The sequence below is a fragment of the Halictus rubicundus genome, chromosome 6 (genome assembly GCF_050948215.1).
Source record: "Halictus rubicundus isolate RS-2024b chromosome 6, iyHalRubi1_principal, whole genome shotgun sequence".
NCBI lineage: Eukaryota > Metazoa > Arthropoda > Insecta > Hymenoptera > Halictidae > Halictus > Halictus rubicundus.
The window spans coordinates 8,802,859-8,824,011 of record NC_135154.1 but is presented as its reverse complement, the minus strand read 5'-3'; the positions used below and the strand labels follow the sequence as shown (position 1 = coordinate 8,824,011).

General features: G+C 43.1%; 1 protein-coding gene across 6 annotated transcripts in view; it reads left to right on the top strand.

Moving 5' to 3' along the window:
* The window catches only part of Wge (BAH domain and coiled-coil containing protein winged eye), a 153,044-nt gene that overhangs the window by 76,603 nt on the left and 55,288 nt on the right, over positions 1–21,153 (top strand). The window contains exon 2 of one of the 6 annotated variants that reach the window (XM_076789786.1): positions 4,955–5,105. The exons of the other annotated variants lie outside the window; for them this stretch is intronic. The gene's annotated coding sequence lies outside the window, so the exon portion shown is untranslated. The remainder of the gene's footprint in view (positions 1–4,954; positions 5,106–21,153) is intronic. 6 annotated transcript variants of the gene reach the window in all.

The following is a 21,153-nucleotide window of genomic DNA, read 5'->3' as shown; positions in this document are numbered from 1 at the left end:
TTATTGAGATTCCGAAGATACATCCGTGAGGAATTATTAGAAAATTTCTTAATATTAATATTATTTCTAATATTTTTAATTTACAATTATTGAGATCCCAAAGATACATCCGTGAGGAATTATTAAAAAATTTCATAATATTAATAGGCTTCTAATATTTTTAATGTACAATTATTGAGATTCCAAAGATACATCCGTGAGGAATTATTAAAAAATTTCTTTCTTTTAATATATACTATTAAAAACAAAAATGGCTAAAAATTTGGACAGCAGATTCTCGTTATTTTGATAAATTAATGTAAAATGGTCACTACGTTTAGTGCTCCGTGAACCTGGTGTTAAAGTTACGCTGCGCATTTGGGAGGCTATTGGACATTTCACTGTTTTCTGAGGAAGTTGAAAATTTGACTTTTGGAGGAAAAAGTGCGGCTGGATTATGGAAACGGCGGTTTGCGCGTCGCGTCGTTCGGAATTTATCGAACGAGCACGGGAACCAGAACGGAATAAGTCGAGTGTGTGCATCGCGTCTCCGATTCTCTCGGCGGTTGTCTCGGGGTCCCTTGTTCGAGTCGCGGCACGATAAACCCGGCAGATAAACCGGGCGAAGGCACGCGAAGAGAAAACGCGCGCGTACAGAGGAGAGCGGAAGAGATGGGAGAAACGTCATCGCCGCCGGTTAGTCCGCGTTTGTCCTAACTAACAATCGGGTGTCCGTCGACTCGAGCGGACCCGTTAGCGATCGTCCCTCGCCGGCTAAGCAACGCTCGGCACAACATGGACAAACGCATTTTCCCTTCGTTGATCGCGCAGCGATCCTCGTGACCGCGGCGGTTGCCCCTGCTCCTGGCCAACGTCAACATCGCGATCGTCGGAATCTAATAAGAGCCCCCGGTTTCTGTCCTCTGACCTCCGGATGTTTCGAATTAGAGATTCCACGGGAATTCCGAAACGGCCACGGCTCACTTGCCGCTAACTTCTGATTGTCGCACGCCATAGCCGGAAAACCAGCTCCAGTGGCCAAACGTTAGTTTCCTCTTTTGATCCTCCGGTGCACGGGTCGGTAGCGTTCAATATTTTGTTCGAACGAATCGAAGAATTTTCAAGATTGTTCAAGGGATAGCCAAGACTCCGTAGATTGGCGATAAGGTAGAGTGACCAGGTTACCGACACTAATAGACGAAAAATGGTTTTACGTGCCTCGACTTTTCGTCCTTATATGAGAACATTTTTCGCTGGGAAAGGGCTCGTTCGAAAGAGGAAGGTTCAATCTACCGTGCACTGGAAGTAGGCCAAAAATTGACGATGTGCGTTGGACGAGTTTTCTGAATGAAATCGAGAGCAGCGCGCATTGGAAAATATCTCCAGCTACAAGTTGAGCTATATTTTGTCTTGATTCTCTGCGAAATAAATCCGAAAACTTGAAGCACGTTTCTGGCGTCGGAATTCATAATATCGAAATTATACAGCAATTACCCTGGCTCTTAATACGATTGATACAGATAATTTAAAAAGTGGAATTGAAAGATAGAACAAAAGTCTACAATAAAACTTTGCTTTCGAGATAAAATTGCATTTGGAGGAAGCGTGGCGCAGGTGTTGCAACCGAACACGGAATCGAAAGGAATCTCGACCGAGGTGGCGCGAGCTGAATAATTAAAAAGGAGGACAGGGATAAGAAAACACGGGACGCGAGGGAAAACGGGAAAAATGGAGAAACAACACGGGATACGCGTTCCAGGGGAGAATAGCGGAGAGAAGACAACGAGAGAAAAAGGTGGAGAGAGAGGTGGCTCGGTCCGGTAGGAGAATGGCGGTACGAAAATTACAGAATCCCCTAGATGCTCAATTAGCGGGTAACAGTATCCAGAGGGGTAGCACTTGCCCGTGGCTCGTGGTTCGTGGCTCGCGACTCGCAGGGTCGTAGGTATTACCGGAATTGTCGGGGGACGCAAACTCGCAAACCTCGGGGCGATGGACAGCAATTGCGCGAACCAGTACACGCGTGTGCGAGGGATGGTCGATTCGGCAGAGGGGATGGAGAACTCGAGGAAGGGAGGATATCGTCGTCGTTAGGTCCGTTCCGACCGGCACGCTTACGATAACAGTTCACCCTCGCTCCGGAGACGAAATTTCTCGGAGGAGCTCCTCGCTCTTCTACAGTCACGGCCGAAAAGACGGAACACTCTACGCTCCCTTGTGCTTTTATCTTTTAACGGAGGAAAATGTTCACTTTAGTCAATTAATTATACAACGTGAGCCTTCTTCCTTCGAGACATTTAGAACGCGGTCTAATAATCTTCTATAGAATTTTGCGAAAAATGATCGTTCTACTCTCTTAACCCCTTGCACTACTATTTATTTTCTGGTTGTAATGATTAAAAATTCTTCATCTTTCAGAATTAAAAAAAGAGAGATATTTAAAACGCGGTCTAATAATCTTCTACAGAATTGTGAGAAAAATCATCGTTCTACTCTCTTAACCCCTTGCACTACTATTTATCTTCTGGTTGTAATGATTAAAAATTCTTCATCTTTCAGAATTAAGAAAAAAACAGATATTTAAAACGCGGTCTAATAATCTTCTACAGAATTGTGAGAAAAATCATCGTTCTACTCTCTTAACCCCTTGCACTACTATTTATCTTCTGGTTGTAATGATTAAAAATTCTTCATCTTTCAGAATTAAGAAAAAAAGAGATATTTAAAACGCGGTCTAATAATCTTCTACAGAATTTTGCGAAAAATGATCGTTCTACTCTCTTAACCCCTTGCACTACTATTTATCTTCTGGTTGTAATGATTAAAAATTCTTTATCTTTCAGAATTAAAAGAAAAATATGAGATAATTTATATCTATAGCATGCCAATGTTTTCTCCAAAGGATATCCAGTGACTCCCACTAATATTCGAACGCTCTTAAAAATCGCATAACTTTGTCAATATTCGACTATACTACTTGAATTTTTTTTTAAGAAGTTAGCACAATTGGTTGCTACATAAAGTGAAAACAATTTTTCTACAACAATTGCAACAAACTGGAACCAAGTAGAAAGTTATTTTCTTTTTTAATACGTTCAATAGACGGCATATAATACAATACAAACAATACAGCAATAATATAACAGCATTATTAAAGACATCTAATTTTTTTACTGTTTGAAATTACGCCCACTCATTTTCGTCATAAGTGCATAAAATCCGCTGTCTATTAATAACATACATATTTATTAGTCTCTGATCCTCATCGCGAGTCTGTCTCGATGTCGCAGGGGTTAACAGAATTTCATCCCCTAACTTCCCAAGGTCCTTTCTCGCGCGAGTAAAAGTGACCCTTGACAACGCGCTCGCCGCCGTTACGCCAGACTGATCGCGCTTTCTCTTTACACCTGCGAACTTCATTACCGGCACTTTTACCCGATTAACCTAGAATCGAAGAATTATTCCTAGCCTGTGACCGCAATCGCGCGTTTCCGATCGTCCGGACCGCGTTCGAATTATACCGATACCGTCCCGATAAAACCGACGAAAAAGTTTCACGATATCACGTACCGGAGAACTGAACGACGCGGCAACATAATTGATCCGTTACACTAATTTGTAGAAAGTTGCAGCTCGTTAGAAGCTCGGTGTCGAGCGTCGATTCGAACTGCAACTGTGCTACGATCACTGCACACCGTCTACTGTAGACGAAGCTTGTATAAGAACAATTATGATCTTCCGATAAGTACTTGATAAGTACTTGATTTGCTGCGTAAATTTATATTAACCCTTTGCACTCGGCGCTGTCTTAATTCTAAAATTTTTCTTCCGTCTTACAATATTTTCATTTTATCCATACGAAACTGATCCGATCTCCACGTACAATATTTAAATGTTTAGTGATCTGTTAAATACAAATTTTTATAGCAATACTTTTTGCAATTTCTTCGAAATAACGCCACAAGAATTTTTAGTGGCGCATCAGAGTCACCACTCGAGTACAAAGGGTTAACCGTACGAAGAACGCTGTACGCTTTTTTCTGTAACGATATCCGCAGACAGACAAGATTGCACGCAGAAATATCAATGAGACGAGTATGACATTTCTGTCAATTAACAAGTATCACCGCACTGTCGAACAGAATCGTCGCGTACTCTCTTCTGTACAATTTTCCTCGGAAACATTTTTGCGTGTCACCAAAAATGTAATTTGCCGGAATTTTGTCCGAGAAAAGAGGTTTCTGGACAGTGAGCCGCGAAGTATGCTCGCCAGGAACGCCACGAGGACTACGGGTCGTGGCAAAATGGCGGCCAACGGCTCGGCGTATCGTCGCCCGGTTCGGAGTGCTCGGGGCTCGATTTAATCGCGATTTTCTAACCTTGGGACGACAAATTACATTCGCCGCGGCGTGTTCGGATTGAACCGTGCCGGATGTGACGGACACCGGTATGCGCCGGCCGCGTTAATTAAATGCAAATACCGTGTAACTTGGCCGACGTGACCCCCCGATCTACGAGCACTTTCGCGTCGCTCCGACCGGGAACGTTTCCGTTTAACGCTTTTATCGTTACGGAACCGATGGGTCCCGTCCTTCCGACACGTTCTTTTTACGACGCGTCGTTCCGGGACCGCCGGCCGTTTCATTGCTCTGCTACACTTAGGCCTGTGCAAAAATTATTGCGGCTTTCGGCACCGAAATGTCCGACCTGGTGACACTGGACCTGGCACGCCCCAGGGATCTGCTGCTCGCTGGGAAATCCAGCGGAAATTCGCCAGGTTCCCTCTTTCCGCGTCGTGACAATTATGGCACTGTTCTGCGAGAAGTCTGAGAGCAACTGACAATAGAAGCAATACGGTGCGAGTCGAAATTGTTATTTTCGAACGAAAAGAAGCCGGCAATCATTTTTGCACACGACAAGCTTGATCTCGCCGAACAGCATAGTCGCAATTAATCCGAATGTGTTGATTGTTCAGAAACGTGCAAGAGCGAAAAGGCGAGGTGCGGGAACAGATAAAATAAAACGCATCGGTATCGAGGCGCAATCTCGTCCTTTCCATCGAACCGATTGGATTTTAAAGAACCCCGGGGAAAGAGCGATCGTTCGATCGATTTTCTGAATCTCTGGTGAGTCCAATTTTTTATCGAATTATAGAACGCCTGAGACATGGAGCCCGTCGGAGAACTTACGTCTCCGTTTTTGTGTTGTTCGAGCGTAGTTCCTTTCCGAGTATAAATTAGTTTTCTTTTCGGCTGTCGCATAAACGACGTTGCATACCGTTCGCTCGAGGTATTCGTCGGAGACGTAGCAGCTTGTACGCTAACGTTTTTTTATTTTTTTTTTCTTTTTCTTTGCACGATTGCACGATAGTTTGCGATATACGAGTGGCTCTGTACGTCTTGATATGTTATTACTGCTTTATTGTTCTTTTAGAGACTGCGAGATTTCTGCACCGTTCACAGTGCTACCGCTGCTGTTCTTCGACCCGAATGACTATAGCGCACACCGGCGTGCGTTGGTTCGTGCAATTTTCTCGTAGGAGAGTGCTATGCATACTGCATCAAACATCCTTCGCCTGTTAGCGAAGTTTACCGTACACGTACCGAGCACACAAACATCTTTTTATTGACTATAAGCGAATGCGATTGTTTCAGGGTAAACATTCTTCGTTGAAACTTGCGAACGCTGATATTATTTTTCGATATCGGACAGATTCGAACATTTTGCTGACGAACACATTTTACAAAACATTTTACTGTGATAACAAGTGACAAGTGAATTGTCATAATGATCGTGCAGGGAATAATACAGGAAACTGACCAAAAAGTCGCTAAACGATTTTAGAATGGCCAGACCTTCCAACAATTCACATTTATTTGTATTTTTATTCCATTTTTATTTTCACTCGAAAGCAGTGAATTGTTTCATTTACAATTGTAGATTTCTAAGAAGTCAATTTGGAGCATAAACGGAAAAGGCGGGCATGTTGTAGCACGTAGAACATAGAACATTAATGAAATTAGACGTTTTGCAGGATCTAGAAATAGGAAAAGGATGGAATTCGCCATTTTGCAGTACTTAGAAATAGAGAAAGGGTGGAATTCGCCATTTTGTAGCATTTGGAAATAAAGGAAATGAAAAAAAAAATAGAAAATGGATGAAATCAGATACTTTGCAGTATCTAGAAATTGAGAAAAGGTGGAATGCGCCATTTTGCAGTATTTAAAAATAGAGAGAAGGTGTAGTTAACCATTTTGCACTATCTAAAAATAAAAAATAGATCAAATCAGACACTCTACAGTGCCTAGAAATAGGAAAAATGTAGAATTCGTTATTTTGCAATATTTAAAAATAGAGAGGTGTGATTAGCCATTTTGCACTATCTAAAAATAGAAAATGGATGAAATCAGATACTTCACAGTATCCAAAAAATGGAAAATATGTGAAATGAGCAATTTCGCACTATCTAGGAACAGAAAAGGGTGGAAATCGCCATTTTGCACTACCTAGAAATAGAAAATGGGCGAATTTAAGAAAAACTTGTGAATTTTCAGGTTAAGAAGTTTATTTTCCAAGGGACACCGGTAATAGAAACGTAGGAACGACGAAGTTATATCGCGCTCGACCATAAACGAAAAGAAAACACGTATCCTGGGACACCGTCGAATCTGTGCGCCCTTCGAACAGGTCCAAGACGAAATAACTTGTTTCCTCGAGGGGTGAAAACACGAGTAGAATTTCCCGTCTCGTTCCCATCCCCCTCCGCAGACGGGAATCGCTTCGAGTCATTCGTTGGACCGTTCCTGGCTCGTTTCTGACTCGTTGCTGGCTCGTTGCTGGTTTGTTTATTGACTCAGGCGGTGTTCCAAGTTCCTCGGCAGGGACAGCCGTCGAACAGCCTGGAAACGAAACGCGGGAACCGGCTTCGAAATAGCGTTTCAATTTTTCATTTATTACTCGCCCGTATTGTTCCGGGAATATTGTTATGCGCCGCCGCCGCGGAGACAAATAATTGCTTCGCGGAATTAATTGAACATTCCATTGAAATTTTTAACCGCGTTTTCGCCTGTGTTTCTTTTCAACGCGACCGGTACGTTGCTCTATCATTTCCGGTACGGGACCGGGACATACGCTGTTTCGTTTTCGTGTCGCGCTTTCGCTCGCGTTTAGTGCAACGAGGGTCGATTTGAGGCGAAAAGGTAAATCATTGTTTTCTGGAAGTACAGTGAATTCTCGTTACGAGTCAGTGCCAACCTTGCAATTTGGAGTCAGTGGAACTACCCCCACCACCGCGGCGAGGGGCCGAAGAGAGACGGCTCTCGAGCTGACATTTTCTCAGTCTTCTTGTCACTATCGCTTAGTAGTCATAGGCTCTTATGACTTGTAGACGGATATGACTCTTAGGTTTCCAGCGTGCCCTGTGTATTTCGAATGCGACGCTCGGCGACAACCGCGGATTTCGTCTAAGAGTCAGTCACCAGAACGGCGCAACCGACTCGTAACGAGAATTCACTGTAGATTGCGGCTATTACCGCTGCGCCGGTAAACAAATCTCCGCGGATCCGTAGAATCCGGCAACGGTGGCCGGTGACATATAATTTCCTTCCACCCTGCAGCTACAGAGAATCAAGAATGGAAAACATGGCAGACGAGGGAGGAAGCCAGGGGTACACGTGGAACGCGTGCGGCGGACTGTTTGTTTCGCGGCAATATTTCAGGAACATAATATCGCGTATCCAAGAGGGGCGATTTAGAGGGGTAGCTGGATGACAGGGTGAGAGAGAGAGAGGGAGAGAGAGAGAGGGGGGGAGAGACAGAGTAGTGGGCAGAGGTTGGGTGGAAATGACAGCCAGTTTCGCTGTCCCCTGGCAAAGTCACGCGGGAACCCTTCGGTCGGCCCAGCCTCGTATATCGACCCATTGCCGGCAGCCAGGACACGAAGAGGAATCTAAGATCTTTGACACGCGTTGGTCCAGCGTGTCTCTACGCCAGCATGAGCGCCAGACAATACGGGCTACTTCAAAGACACTTCACCGCGGCCATGTAAGAGGGAAACCGGACAAATCATTAAATTGTTCTACTCGTTCCACGAGGTTCGACTCTTCTAGGGTGAGGCCGAAACTCTTCGGCTGGTAGAAAGCACCGACACCGAAATCCTCCTGCCGAGAAGATTGATTTCTGTACAATATTCCCGGACAAAAGAATATCGCTTTACAGAAATTTGCGTAGATCAACGATTTTAACCCTTTGCACTCGACGCTAATCTAATTCTAAAACTAAATTTTTCTTCCGTCTTAGAATATTTCCATTTCATTCGTACGAAACTGTTCCGATCTCCACGTACTATAATATTTAAACGTTTAGTGATCTATTAAATACAAATTGTGTAATGTAACAAATATTTTGTAATATTTTTTCTAATTTCTTTGAAGTAATGCCACAACAATTTTTGGTGGCGCTTCAGAGTCACCACTCGAGTGCAAACGGTTAATGTACAGTGAATACTCGATATATGTCAACAACACGGGTCTTGCCAGCGACATGTATCGTCCAGGAGACATGCCCAAGCCGTGTTTACACTCCTCGGCGTCCTCGGCGTCTCGAGTTTCTTATCCCCGCGGTAGTGGGGATAATTCCGCGACATTTATCATCGAGGTGTTGGCGACATATATAGAGAATTCACTGTATTGTTGGCTGGTTGTTGTCGCGTCGGGGATCATGTAGACGTGTGTCCGTTATCAGAGCGTCTCGTGCTTCGCGGTACACCCCGCGGTAGTGGGGATAATTTCGCGACGTTTATCATCCAGGCCCTGGCGACATACATAGAGAAATCACTGTACACATTATTGCGGTGAAAAGAAGTGACTGTGTCCACGCATGGATCGCAATACACGATGCAACTGACTGTTAGAGGGAACCTAGATGGAACATCGCGGGCTCCGGATCAGAATGGCCCTCCGTCGTCCGAGGGATAATATTTCTATCGCCGTCATTTGTTCGCGCGACTTTTTTCGGTTGGTTCATTAGGCAACGGTGGTTTAGGGACGGCGAGCGGACATTTTTCCGGAAATGTAATAGGATAAAACGGTCTCTCGCAGCCGCAGCTACCACGCGCCGCAAACTGGTTTCCGTGAAAAGGCGCAACCGTGCCGGTTCACTTTTCAGAGAATCGCAAGAACCGTCGACCATCAAAGCGTCACGTTCAAAATGTCCGTGTCATTCTTTTTGCCGCGGTCCCCGGTGCACGGTAATTTGTCATAGCGCGGATTTTTCCCGCGGACTCCATTAAAAAAAGTAAAAAAAGAACCGACTGCCTTACATCGAACGACAACACGCCTCGGACATACCCGTTCCCTTCGGAAAAGAGCGGTGCGCACAGATCCTATCGAAATTATCTTAATCACGTTCGAACGCCTTTCGCACGCGTGAAATTTCCACTCCATAATTCAGCCGGCCGGTTCGACGAACTATTGGAAATTATGCGACGCCTTATCCGCGGCCTGAGTTACGGACTAAATCACGGACAGTTGTACCTGAAGCGGTTGTTTGTCTTACTCTATTTTTCTTGTCGTTCGAACGCTTTCTCGTTTCATTTATTGGAAATATGATGTCCGACATACGGGGTGCCCCAATAATGTTGCATTTCCTTGGAAGAGGTGATTCCTGAGGTGATTTGAAGAAACTTTTTCCTTTGAGAAAATGTTCTCCGCGGCTTCGTTAAGAAGCTATTACCGAAAAACGCGGACCAATCAGAGTGCGGCTACAGGGGACTGATTTCGGCTCGGCCAATGCCAACGCCGCGATCGGCGGGGACCTACCGCCGTGCCGGAGTCCGCGCGCTATTGTCGCGCCCTGATTGGTCCGTGTTTTTCGTCAATACAGTGAACTCTCGATATATGTCAACAAGGGTCTTGCCAGTGCTATGTTTACACTCCTAGGCATCCGAGGCCCCTCGAGCTTCGTGGCCCCTCGCGGGGTATACCCCGCTGTAGTGGGGATAGTTCCGCGACGTTTATCATCCAGGCGTTGGCGACATATATAGAGAAATCGCTGTAATTCCTCGAGGAAGCCGCGCAGAATATTTGTGTAAAGGAAAAAGTTGTTTCGAATGACCTCGGAAATTACCCTGTTCAAGGAAGTGTAATATTTTTGGGACACCCTGTATAGTTCCACGGTTATAAACACATTCGTTTCTTGCTTTGAATATAATCGATGCTTGAGAACGGCACGGTGAGCGCCGGAGAAAAACGTTTCCTTAGGCGAGTGAATCCTCAAGGCAATCGGGTATTAAAGCTCGATTAATGCTCGCTAACTATGACGATGCAATAGCGTCTCGACGTTGCATTTTCTTGCCTGAACTTACCGGAGTTTCCACCTTCGGGTAATTAATTACGGAAAATATTGTACGCTTCCGAGCTGTACTCGTCTTAATGGAGAATCGATTGTTTTTTTATTTTGCAAATACCGGCCGCGCCGATACGCGACGATAGAAAAACAATTTGTTGCACCATGTTCATTGGAAATTGATCAATATATCTGTCCGGATATCAATGTATGTATTCAGACCACGGATCTCTTGTTTCTTATTTGTTTCAATTCATATGTGTAACAATATATGTAATTGGACTGTACATCTCTTACTTTTCACGTCACTTAATTTCACTTGAAGGACAATTATTCGAATATTGTTAAAAACAAGCATGTTATCCAAATTTTAGCCTTTTTTTCGTGATCTACACCCAAAGAAAGAAATTTGTTCTCGCGGTTTGCACGTTTTCAATTTCACTAATTGCAAAAATATTAGGACCCGTCGACGGGTCCCGTAAACCTGGTGTTAAATAAATATAAAATTATATTTCCGTATGCGAAATTAGCCCAGACTAATCAACCGATATTTCCGTGGATGTTCTTGAAAATTTAAGTATCAAACTTCTACGAATCGACAATGTACAAATTAGCGCTCGGAAAATCGCTATAACAGATGTTCGTAATCCGATGAAATTCTTACAATAAGTCTTCTCGAATTTTTGACGGTCGACGCGCATAATTTCCTCGCTTACGATTCTCCCGCAACACGTTGCCCGAACTGGGACGATGATTTTGTGTTTTACGATTTCATAATTTACGATGTCGTACCGATAATGTGATTTATGGGCCGGCTAATATTCCTGCACTATTTCACTTTCGCCGGAAGGGGGTCAACAATTCACTCGCGTGATGCTCGATGATGTATTTTTAATACGGTCGCGCAGATCAGATACGCACTCGCAAGAAAAATAGGGGAGAGACGCGCGCGTGCGTGTGTGTGTAGGTGCAGTTTAAAAAGTGCAGTCGCTTGCACTTGCTCGCGCTCGAACCTAGCGAGGAATCAAGATGGACGATGTTTGGAAACCCTTCGCGTGAAAAATCCTCGCGTGCCGCGGCCGAATTTCAAATGCCCCCGGGAAAAAAGAAACGGAACCCCCGGCTTTTGTTCGTCGGAATAAATTAAACGGAAAACACGAAACATTCGGATCGCAAGGCTGCGATACGCGTGCATGGAACCTCGTATTTCAAGTCCTCATTTCGCAATAAAATGGCGACGGAGGGTACCGACGCGACGCGCCGATTTCCCGATTTCCTAAAAATTCCTTGCTCACTCCGATTAAAAAAAAAACAACCAATTTTTCTTTTTTTTTTCATAGAATCTGTGCCACATATAAATTTCCTATCTCATTCACCACGAGCAATAACCAAACAAAATTCGCTAAAAATGAGAAAAAAATGGACTAATCAAATGAGATTTTCCAAGCAAAAGAAAAGGGAGCTACTAAACCCTTGAGAATAAATGCTTTAAAAAAGGTACAAATAAGAACCAGCAAAAATAAGTACTAGCAGCCGGACGAAAAGCAGATGAATAATTCTGATGATAAATAATAAATGCTGTAAAAAAATTACAGTAACGAAATAGTGCTCGACCGTAATAGAAAGTAAAAATGGTGGGCGCAGGATGGATTTATATCGCCGAAAAACAATGCAACAATAAACCATCGACCGGTGAGGACTAATCCAAATTCCTGAGCGGCAGCATAACCTAATCGCGACATTCCCATCGTGATCGCTGCCTCCGCGGTTCCCTAACAATATTATCTGGCCTCGGGCATCGCCGGCGAGGCTTTAACGAGAACGCTCGTTGTATTGTTCAATCTTTCATTTTTTTGTTCCACCGTAAAATCACCGGGCGATATTAACCAATTTCATAACTATTAGGAGCGATTTTTTTTTTTATTCCATTACGATGCTTTCACTCTGTCCGGGGATAGAGCGAGCCGGGGAAGTCTGTGGGAAATGGCGAACGCGTTACGAGATCGGCGACGGTGATTTTTCCTTTTTATCCCGCGGCAATTTGTCGGGGCGCAGAATTTCTGATGCATGTGTCGCGCCGAGTGGAAGGACGCGTGGGGAAAGAGAGAGGGGTGGGGGAGGACCGAAGTAGAGGAAAATATTTTTCGTAGGCTCGAGTGTCGAGCGAAACACAAGCGTTTGTGCCAGACCACTCTTTCGCGCGGAAATACCCGGCCTTATGAAACACACGCGGATTTCGGTTAGAAAATCTTACCGACGAACGAGCCTCGTCCACGGAGTCTCTCAATCAAAGCCGCGAAGAATTTCCGCCCCTTTATGCTGCTTGGCAACTCTCTTACATGTTCGTTTACACTGAACAATGCTCCAACCCTTTACCTTCGAATAGCGACTCTGAGGATTTATGGCACTGACGTTTGCATCCTATAAATTGCTACAGACTTTAATCCGGTACACATAGTGCATCTCTTTGTGCGCAAATTGAGGAAACATTGTGAGCCAATTTAGGACACGGTTCCTTAGCGCTCCCAAAACCAAATTGAATTTGCAACGGGCCATTCGATAGCTTATCCAAAGAGTATACTCTCTGTGCCAATTTTCAGCCATATATGTCGACATGGTGGGTAGTGATGGGACGGCGAACAAAATCAGGTTTTTCCGCAATTTCTCTTATCCTCTCCGCTTGAAAATTCTGAAAATAATCAGGCATATTTTAGCTATTAGAATGCACATCTATGAATTTTTTCAGAATTTTCAATCGAAGAGAAATTACGTAATAGAGTGACAAAGAAAATCAGACTTTTGCGCAATTTCTCTTATCCTCTTTCTTTGAAAATTCTGAAAAAAATCAGGCATATTTTAGCGGTTAGAATGCACATCTACGAATTTTTTCAGAATTTTCAATTGAAGAGGATAGGAGAAATTACGGATTTTCTTTGTCACCCCACTACTACCCCCTCCACTATCCGATTAATTTCACCCATAATCAATCCAGTTATTCAAATGGAAATACGCTGTTGCGTAATAGGCTAACAATGCGCGTTGTTTCGCATTCGATCTTGGAAAAACCGTGACTGAGGCAACCGAAATGGTTTGCGCCGCCCATAGTGAAACAACTGTGACCGATAGCATATTCGCCTGACGCGGCTCCATCTGATTACCATTTGTTTAGGGTCGCCGTAGCATCATTTATTCGGACCTCAATTTTTCCGGAAACGAAACGGTCCCTCGCGTGTCGAACTGACGCAATGGTGAAACGTCAAATGCAACGGAACGATGGATAGTTAACTTTGCTAAATATTTCATCGACTCTGAAGTAATAAATGTTTACAGGAAAATGTAAACGCAAATGTAACGTATGTGTTGCATGCATATTCGCGTTTCTCGATTTCATTCGCGCGCGTTCAGCTTCGCTTTGTTTCGATCTTAAGCGTTGTCTCGCGACGAAGAGGAGGACGAAGAGAATACGTAACACGCCTCTTCTTCTCCTCTTCAACTTCACGCCGACTTTTGATGTTCAAAGCTGTACGTGTCTAGCTGCATTCTGAAGGGGTTGCACCGATGAATGCATAATTGTCGTGTAGCAAAAAACAATGAACTAGCCGTCAAAGGACTTGAAGAAACCTGAAAATTATCTGCTACACACCTGGGTCCCTTTCTGCAGCAAATTTCACATTTTTTTGTCGGATGTTTTGCTACTAACAATACTAAATATATATAGTTAAAAAAGAGAGGTTACAAAGTTTCATATAAATTGTCCTACAAATGACAAAAGAACATCATCCTTCACGCGAAAAATTGTCACGATGGATGGCTCAAGGTTAACCCCTTGCACTACTATTTATTTTGTGATTATAATGGTTAGAATTACTTCATCGTTCAGAATTTTATAGAAAATAGATAGTTTATATCTATTGCATGCCTATGTTCTCTCCAAAGGTTATATACATCAACTACAACAAAATAGAATTTTATTTCGCTTTAACACTCCGACTGCCAAACTAGAAGCCTCAAAAACTCCAGAAAATCAAAGTGAGTTATTTAATGAAATTACGAATACGAATATATTAACGTAAAAGTTCATTTTAAAACCTGGAAAAAATAATTCCGTCACCCACGTACGAGTGAAATGGCGGTGAACGTGTCAAAGGAGATGAATACCTAGACTGCGGATCTTTATGCAAAATAAAATTTGTCTACCCGAATTGCAGCAAACTGGAACCAAGTAGAAAGTTATTTTCTTTTTTAATACGTTTAATAGGCTGAAAATAATATAACATATTAAAGACATCTAATTTTTTTACTGTTTGAAATTACGCCCACTCATTTTCGTTATAAATGCACAAAATCCGCTTTCTATTAATAACATACGTATTTATTAGACTCCGTTCAGAATCGTCATCATGAGTCTGATATTGTAGAGTAGGGGGTTAAGGTTGTGTGTCCCGAACTTTATTCAACCAGCGGTGAAATAAATGTCCCAGAATCACGGTGCCCCGAACGTTCCCCTAAAATTTTGATTCTCCATTGGCCCGTCCCAGGATCGACAAAGGGCCGTTTCGAGTTAGGAGGTTCTCCAGCGCCGTTGTCCTCGCGAAACTCGGAAAACGGCTTTGCTGGTACGCGCGTGCACACGTATACATATTGGGCGAGGCAAGGCGAGGCGCTCGTGCACGTGCAGGTTCGACGTGACGATTTATGTAGACGCGAACGTGAATGGTGTAGTAAATTCAAGTACACGAGGGTACGGCTTGAACGGCCAAGCAGACCGGAGGGAGGGGGGAGGAGAGAGGGGGAGGAGGAGAGAAAGATTCGGCCCGCTTGCAGCCCGATGTGATTTGCAGCCCGAAACTCTCTCCTCTCTCTCTCTCTCTCTCTCTCTCTCTCTCTCTCTCTCTCTCTCTCTCTCTCTCTCTCTACTTTCCGCGCCGGTTTCGTGATTCCCTCGAAACGCGCAAACACGCGAGTCGCCGACCCGTCGATTATCCCCGAAACTGTATCACCATAACCGCAACGCGGCGCCGGTAATTAATCCTTTCGGGTACTTTATATATAACCCTCTTCTTCCTTCCTTCCTTCCTTCTTGACCGGGGACTTTTTCCACCCACCGCTTCTTTTAACGGCGATCCTCCCTAATTGTCGCTCGTTCTCGATTACTTCTTGATCCTGGCTGTACCAGGCCGATTGGCGTGGTTTTAATTAACACGTTCGTTAACGACGCTACACGCGCCCGACCAACGCCGTGTCATATTTTCTGCGAGAGGCGGCCGAGTGATTTTGCGCGCCCTGTTGTTTAAGACGGTGGTCGTTGACCTGATCGGAGAAATTCGGTTAGATCGATGTATGCTTTATCGAATAAATCGGAGATCGAGGAGACGAGATTTTGGACAAATCAAATGAAATCCGATGTAACTGGACTGCGGACAAAAATGAATAAGCGGAATACAAAATTTAATTAGTACGAATTAATTCGTGACTCTCAAAGTTGATCAGTTGCAGCTGCATGTCGAATTCAAATCTTTCGATCAGCATATTAATTATTTGTGAAATGAAGTAGAAAGTGGGGGAAACTATTTTGGACGGTAGTATGTATACCGTTTTGGACGGTATTTGGTTGTTAATAATCAATATATCCACGAGGAAAAGCCTACGAATTATTTTCTACACCCAATATCACGCGTCACTTATTAAAACTATTAAGAGAAGAATTTAAACAAAGTTTAAATACAATTGTTCTTATTTTCCATGGAGAAAAACTTACAAAAAGTAATAAATTGAGGGTAGTTCAAAATTGCACTCTGAGATGCCTAAAAATTTATTCCGGAGCTCTTGAAAATAATTAAAAATTGGAACAAGAATTGGAAAAGTGGATTTTAAATATTTGCAAATTTTAGAAACAAAAAACTAGGGGTATAAACCCTCTCCGAGGTTCCGGGGTATAATTTCTGGAAAATCCCAAACACGTCGATCCAAAACTAAATGTCGAAGAACGCTAAATTGTCTAAATTGATAGGTCTAAATTGTCTAAATTGTCCAACAAATTCATCAAACTATCGGGGCAACCAATTTCCAGAAATCCGAAAAAATTCGTCGGGAGGTGCACTTTTAAAAGCCCTTTTATCACGAGACGCTAAAAATGGCCAAATCCATCATTTTCAAGCTGAAGGTCCGAGAGCAGGAGCGTCGATGAGAACCGTATATAGTCATAAGTTTGCGCAGTATAAAATTTGATTAAGAGCAGAGCACACAATTTTACGCGCACCAATCAAATACGTGAAACTCTCGCGAACCAAGCTCCCTCGCGAAAGCAACGTGTTTGAGAAGCGACTGGCATTCGCTCCGAAATCCAACAAAGGTAAACCGTACCATATTCGGTAATACGCGATTTTACCGTGCCGGAGCGTTTGCGCTTATTTTAATGAAACAACAAATATTTAATACTAGCTACTCGTTAACGGACTGCGAATTTTTATGCGTTTGCGGAATCTACGTACTTTCCAAACACTGGGAAACGTTTAAAATAAAAAACATTCGTGGCATGTGTACTTTTTCCGCGCGATAAAGAATACTTTTGTGACAAAATAAGCCTTTCTTATCAAATCTTGTTTCTATAAATAATTGATGGAAATCAGAATACACACGAACACCCGTCTAGTTATTCATGAGAAGACTCTGTTTTTATGCACCTATGACAAACATTTTGTAGTACTACACTGTGGCGAAATTACAACAATTCGAGAATATTGATATGTGATTACTAGACTGCGGATCTTTATGCAAAATAAAATTTTTATACGTCAGTTGCAATCTATAGGAGCTAAGTAAAAATTTATTTCGCTCATTAATCATTTTTATATGTTAAAAATGGTATATCGACATTGTTAAGCTTTCTTAATCTTTTCACTATTTCGAATTACACCTACTCACAAGGGAAAGATTTTTGTTTAAACTGGCGTTCCTCACAGTCGACTCGGAAAATGTTTATTTTGCACAACCAGCAACCCTTTAATTACAATACAACGTCGGTGCTACTAAATACTGATCGTTCTATCATTTTTATAATCAGCTTAGAAGCTGATTTGTCGATTTGCTTCGTGTAGTTTTAACGAAGATTGAAAAAATTCGGGTTAATCTTGATTTTATTTTCCCGCAAACATAGAGAATACATTTTCTTTTTTCGTTGAGCAGCCTTAATAATTCGAGCGGCCGGTGTGGCATCGTTGTTTCCCCTGTGAAAGTGAACGCGTTTCAGAAGCTACTGGCATTTGCGCCGAAATCTAACAAAGGTAAACCGAACCACGTCCGGGAACGCCAAAAATCGATATCCGTGCGTCCGTCTCTGTCTATCCGTCTGTCCTGCGGAGAGTGGAAGCACACGCGGGTCGCGGGCGCGTGCTTGAGGATTCAGAATGGGGTTGCACAGGGTTGCGTAAGCGAGCCAACCCCGGCAAATTCAGGGAAATGGAGCAGCGCAGGAAGTTAGGAATGCTTTCACGTGTTTTCACGCAGCCTCGCCTGTGCTCGCATTGGGTCAAGCCAGACCGCGGATAAATTCGTTCGGTCGCAATCTATCCCGATTCCCGTTTCAAATCTCATGTTCCAGAAGTATTCCAACATTCAACGTTAAATATCCCGGAAATCTGATTCTCGACAATTTTCATACACTTAAACTGTGACAATTTCGTAACAAACGATCGCACGACAACAAATCTCGACTCATTTTAAGCCTAGAATCCTCTAGTTTCATAACCCATTTTGGGAAAGGAAGTCTGCGAAATGAAACATTTTTTCGTGACTGGGACAGACAATTTTTCGAAACATTTTCGTACATTTAAACTGTGATAATTTCGTAACAAATGATAATTGCAACAATAAATGTCGACTCATTTTAAAGCTCCTCTAGTTTCACAATCCATTGTTTTCGGGACCTAGCGAGAAACTGAAGAGGTCTGGCGAAATGAAAAATTTGTTCGTGACAGGGATAGAGAATTTTTGGAAAATTGATAGCGCTCGAACACTTTTCGGATCTACCGTATCCAGTTACCGGTCCCTTGCCGAGCCACGAAGGGCTAAAGTTCCGAGGTCGTGGACGTGTCACCGTGACAACGGTAGCCAACGTGTTGAGTATAATTTTTTCAGCACCGAAACCCAGCGGAGGACGCTTTGCGGATTTTGTATGGTGTGTACCTATACCCGGTGTCCCTGGAAAAGCGATTTCTACACCCCGGTGGTGTTTTATTTATTTTTGGGAGATGAACGGCTCGAGGGTTCCGACAAAGGCCTAATTCTTAATTTCCCTCGCTTCTGCTGCTGGACGGCAGAGAGAAGATGAAGGAAGAGTTGGGGGAGGGATAGTAGAACAGGTTTCCAGGTCGGTAGGATACGAGAAGGAAGGGCCAGTAAGAATTGTGACTACCTGACGACGCGAAACTGGGCCCCTCTGCGGCTGGGAAATGGTGGACAGGTGCTCGTAAAAATTTGACGTCTCCGACTTTCCTTACCTCCTCGAACGATTCTCGAATCATTCTCGAACGCAGGATCCGTCTCGCTGCCATCCTAAACGCCTGACCATTTTTCAGGCACCTGCCGTCGTCGTTGTCAGATTGGACACAATGGAGCTAGAAAATCTCACGTACAGTAATAATTAGACTTTGTGCATTTGTGACAAAAATGGGTAGGCGGATTTTAAAACAGTATACAAATTTTAAAATGCTGCTACGTCATTTTCAACCTATTAACACGTTAACTCGCTCACTTTTGACTGGGTTTAGAAATTAATTTTTATTGTGACATATCTAGATAAACCAAAATTTATTTAGGATCTTTAGAATTCAAAGGGGTTAAGACAGCATCCCCTATAGTACATTTTAAATTTCTAGTTTCGGTTTCATTAATTAAATTACACTGATTTTGTAAGAATCTGTGGGACTGATTTCTGGCATTTAACGTGTTAAACATATTAACAAAGAAAATTTTCTATTTCACTCCAGTTTGTTGCAATTCAGGTAGAAAATTTTGCATAAAGATCCGCAGTCTAGTAATAACTATTTAGACACATACTTTTTGATTTAAAGTACAACTATTATACTTTGCTTTGACGAAGTTTCTCGGTCGAATTTCTTTCTTGTCATAGCCAGGGCGAAAGGTCCTAATTAAAAAGTTGTTGAATTACTAAGTGTCGTTTCATTTATAACCGTACAGTCCAAAGAAGTGCGCTTTACAGCAGGGACAGTAAGAAATTAAAGATTTTATCATATCCAGAAACACGAGACTGGTGAATTAAATTAAATTATATTTTTTCAAGCATGATCGCCGGTAGATGCGAATGAAAACTGTTCTCACACGAAAGGGCGTGTAAAATTCATGAAGCATTCAATTATCCGGAGTAAAGAATTACATTTAAAAATGAAGGATAACCCGGGCCCCAGAGGATTGAGCATGCTATTCATTGTGGAAGAATTATGTTTCCTGCGCCGGTAATTAACACATCGAAAGAGAACCGGCGTTTTCCAGCTGCAACGCTAGTTATTTAAATTATTCTAATTTGCCGATCAATAGAGCCATCCCCCGACCGGTTGAAATTGCTACGCGGACTCGAACGAACGGGTATCTGCCGATTGACAGATTATCGATGGTTATTACCGAACTGGTTAACGAGGGTTTCAAAGACGCGTTCAGCTCCTACAGGCTTTTGCGCGCGCGCGCGTTCGCGTTTCTCCCCGCAAAAGCAGTCGACTTTTCACAATTGATTCGCGCACGCAGCGTTTCTGGACACGCGACATTCGCTCCCGTCATTTCACCTGCACACGTGAACGCGTTACAACGCTTCCACTGCCAACCCAACGGCCGCAAAAACTGCGTGAAATCAAAGTAACTTATCTTCGAAACCCCTTACATTTTCAGCGAAGCTTCTTACCGATCTTGAGCAACGTAGGAGCCTGCGCGAAAACTCATTCTTCACGCTAGAACTACCGAGCGTAACACGACCACTTCGAATCACAGTCATTCGTTGTGCGAGAACATTTTTCAAACAAACGTTGCACGGTTTCCAGGGTGACATAATGGTCGTGGCATAACATGCGCATAACAGTCCGGCCTCGTGTAATTAATTTTGCAACACTCGTTGGGTTTAGTACAATGCGCAGACTTTGTCCTTGAAGGGTCAACGTTATTAAGCGAAGAAGTACATTTTAATTCTACTTTTTGAAGCTTTGTGTGCTTACACATTTCTAATTGTTTGATCTAAGGGGTACACAATTTTCAAAATCGTGTTCAATTATGGGAAATGTCCGTCCTCGCGGCAGACCTCGCCAGAATGAATACATGCGTGTGTACGTTGCACCTAAGAGGCTACATTATGTTTGCCGACCTGTTGCTACCCCTCCTCCGCTTTCACTCCTTCCGAGCCCTCCATGACCATCCCTTCGGTGACTCGCACCCTCTCTCTCTCTCTCTCTCTCTCTCTCTCTCTCTCTCTCTCTCTCTCTCTCTCTCACTCTCACTCTCTCTCTCTCAAGTTCAATATATATTCTCGATTATCCAAATCAATAACCAAGTCTCATTGCACAAGTTTTCATCTCCGTTCAAAAACAGTTTTAACGACCACTTGCCATCATACAAGTTAATTTCGAACCCTGGAATACTTCTACTTGGAGTACTTTTGGAGTACTTTTGGAGTAGTCTTTTCTGACATATTTGTGACATTTTTCCGATTAAAACGAGCCCAAACACGGCACAATTCGGATCACATTTGCCCGTCTAATCCACGATTCAGTGGAGCCTCGATTATCCGAACTGATGATATCTCAATTCCCCGTTACCCGTATACAACGT